This window comes from Protopterus annectens, chromosome 15.part0, assembly GCF_019279795.1.
Source record: "Protopterus annectens isolate FY-2018-M chromosome 15.part0, PAN1.0, whole genome shotgun sequence".
NCBI lineage: Eukaryota > Metazoa > Chordata > Ceratodontiformes > Protopteridae > Protopterus > Protopterus annectens.
Window position 1 is genome coordinate 235,238,853 of NC_056749.1, and position 3,566 is coordinate 235,242,418.

The window sequence follows — 3,566 nt, forward strand, 5'->3', positions numbered from 1 at the left end:
GTGTGTGCATCCTTTATGAATATGGAAACACCACCACCTTTGGAGCTTCGGTCCAAGTTCTGGGGCCGAAAGGTGTGGAATTAGTTAAAGCCTGGTAGTGCAGGGGTGCTTTCTGCTGCCTTGAACCAGGTCTGTGTTACAGCACAAATGTCGATGTTCTCCATTTTAAGGAGTGCTTTGAGTGAGTGCATTTTGAGATTTAGACTTCTAGCATTGAGCAGCATGACCCTCCGATTGCATTTCTTTGTAGCTGTTATGGCGGTAATTTGATCTTTGGAACACTGCCTAAAAAAGGCACTATAGGGGTGGCAAGAGCCTTGGCCAGCATCTGAAAGCCCAGGGGTGACAGATGCAGGCCATCTCTGGCAAAGCATTGAGATCTGTCAGTCATGTCATCCCAGGCAGACAGATACTGGATCCCCTTAAAATGACACCAGAAACTTAGCCAATTGTTGAAATCAATCATTTTCTGTTTGTACTGTGGTATCATTCTGGGTGATGGTAGGATGCTGCTCAGGGCTAGGGTCATACCTGCCTAGGCTACATAATCCAAGAGCTCCTCCATATCTCTTTTCATGTAGGCCAGGGAAGTACGTCTCAGGTCATTCACACCCACATGTACAATGACAGAGTCATATTTGTACCTGTTGTTGAGGGTCCTGAGTGCGTGTGTTATATGGTGGATCCTGGCACCTGACAGGTAGCTGACTGTTACTTTCTCCTTATTTAACCTAGTGAGTGGGACATCAGTGTGCCTCACTATCAAGTCACTTATGACTAGTGTGCTGGGCATGCTATTTTGCCTTAGGGGCTTTGGTTGAATGGCACATTGTTTAGGAGAGTCATGTGTCTCTTGATTAGTGTTGTGGTTTGGTGGTAGAGTGTGTTTCTGCATTGGAGGTCTCTGCTCTTTGGGTAGATTTTTATTGAGAGCCTCCAGGAAGGTGGGTGTGTGGTTTGTGTTTTTATGTGAAGGCAGTGCTGGTGTGTGTTCTGGAGGGCTATGTGTTCCATGTGGTGTGGTGCAAGTGTTGACCGTCTCCTCTTGACCAGCTATTCCGGTCATGGCTGGAGAGTGTGTGGCTTCCAGTTTGGATATATAAGTGCATCTCTCACAAGTCTGACTGTTGGGAGGTAAGAGGAGAGGGTTGTCGATGTACATGAGGCAGTTACTACATTGCCTCAAGATACCCAAGTTCACCAGGTTAACAGGAGAAAGCACAAGGAACTGACCTTTAGACATGCCTGGAGGGGTTGGCATTAATAATAGGTACTGGAGCTGTTTCCTTGTAGAACATTTAGTGCTGGTAGCACTTTTGAGTGCTACAATAATTACTGCAAGAAATCTGGTATGGTAAAGTGCTAGACTAATAAGCTAGTAAAAGTGCAGGAGAGGAGGAGAACTAGCAGATCTAAGGGAAAAATTGAAGAGCAGACTTTGGCACCTCTCAGGAGCTTACAAACAGTCCTGGATACAGCAAATCTGTATCTGGACTAAACTAGTTACAGGAAAGGCAGGAAAGAAGCACAGTGCAGCTTTTACACCAGAAAGTTGAAAGAGGTGGAAAAACTGGCCAAACGGCCAATAAACTACAAATTCTGGGCTAGAAACCACTCCTCTTGTGGTAGATAGGCTACCTAGTGCTTACTACTCCCACTGATAAGCTAGAAGGCTTTCCTCCAATACATAAAGGCTTGGGGGGCTCAGAAGCTTACAAACAGTCCTGGATACAGCAAATCTGTATCTGGACTAGACTAGTTACAGGAAAGGTGGGAAAAACACAAATGTGGGCTTTTAGACCAGAAAGTTAAAGGAGATGGAAAAGCTGCTCAAACGGCCAATAAACTACAATTTCTGGGCCAGACTTCTTCTTTTCCATATTCTAACTACCAAAGCAGGCAAATGGGTTTGTCATCCAGAGCTAGTTGGGGTATTTTTGTGTGCTCTAACCCTTCCATATGGTGATCAGTGATCTCTGTGATGAAGAAGATCCTACAGTGCTGAATGAATTACTTCCAGCTATAGTGCAACACATTATATATGGAGGTTCCTCACCCTGAGATGAATAGCTGAGCACTCGTAATACATTCCCATTTCTCTAACTGGTATCCCCAGCACCCAGACTCCCCATCCTCCCCATACGCACTGTTAGCACTCTATCTCTCTGATCCATGAAGAATGTGAATAGAGTGCTTTGTTGCAGGTATCTGCATAATATAGGCATCTAAAAAACACACCATCTTAATATTTCTTTGCAGGTAAATTCCTACACAGGAGTAAAATATAAAGCAGGTTGTGTGTGTAATCATGGTGCTGCCTGCTTTTATAACTGCCTATGTCAAATCCTCTATATAGAAAGCAAATAAAAGGAAGGATTAAGGCATGCTTGAACATGACAAAATATGATTTTTATCCAAGTACATTTTGAATAATGGCATCATATCTGTGGAAGTCTCAGAATACTCCCATCATCAGCAGGGGAGAGTTTTAATGGTAGGTTAAAAATAGTGGCATTTCAGAGCAGGACATTACACTGGTGACATGCACCAAGGTAATGATATCATATATGGGTTTGTGTCAGAAGGATGGATAATCAAAAAGAATATTATAATGCAATAAGACTACAGATCTCAGATACAGGCTTCCAAGGCATTTTGCTGAAACCCTTCAAGAAATTATCAGTAATAGGTTTACAGTGATTATTATAAATGTGATTGGTGTACAGCTACATTACTGTGCCATTTTGGCTATGTCAGAAGGTGCCTGTAAGTACCTTCTTAGGCAAACATGAAAGTATAATTAGAAAGACTTATGTACATGACACTTTTCATAGATTAAAAGTAAGAACTGCAAACTGACTACCAGTACTATGATTCTAACATTTTCAGCATGAATGCTAAAATATTAGAGATCAGCTCTGGACCTTCATTGAGAACCAAGTGCCCAGGCTAGTAAAACTGACTACATAATGTCATTTACATTGTTTCTTTCTGTTATGTACAACTCACATTTATTAAGAACGTTTGCAGATATAATGTTGCAAAATATGAGTCTCCTAATAACCTGCTGCTCCACCATTATGACAGTTTTATAGTTCATATGGGAGATAAGACTGATTTGTAACCAGTCTATGAAATCAGCTGTGCATTATATACACTACTCAATTTTCCAGCTGCAGGGAAAAGTAAAGAAAAATACTGGCAGAAAGACAACAGGAAATATAATAAAAATATAATAAAAAGAGAGAGAATGTGAAGTTACATTGAAATACAAGTAGCAGTCATCAACAACTTTAAGCTGATACAGTCATGAAGTTTATTGTTAATGCTATTCCATCTCAGGTAAATTCTGCAACAATTGTACATATAAGGCATGGGATGTTGTCTAACTTCCAAGTAATAAGTGTAAACACAGAAATAATAGCATAATAAATTATATAATACTAGTGTAAATAAATTGCCTGAGTAAGACAAACTAGCAAAGGCAGTCTAGTACAATGGTTACCATGTTAAGAACAATACATTTCCTCCTTAATGCACAAGTAAACAACTAAGATTTCTTCAGG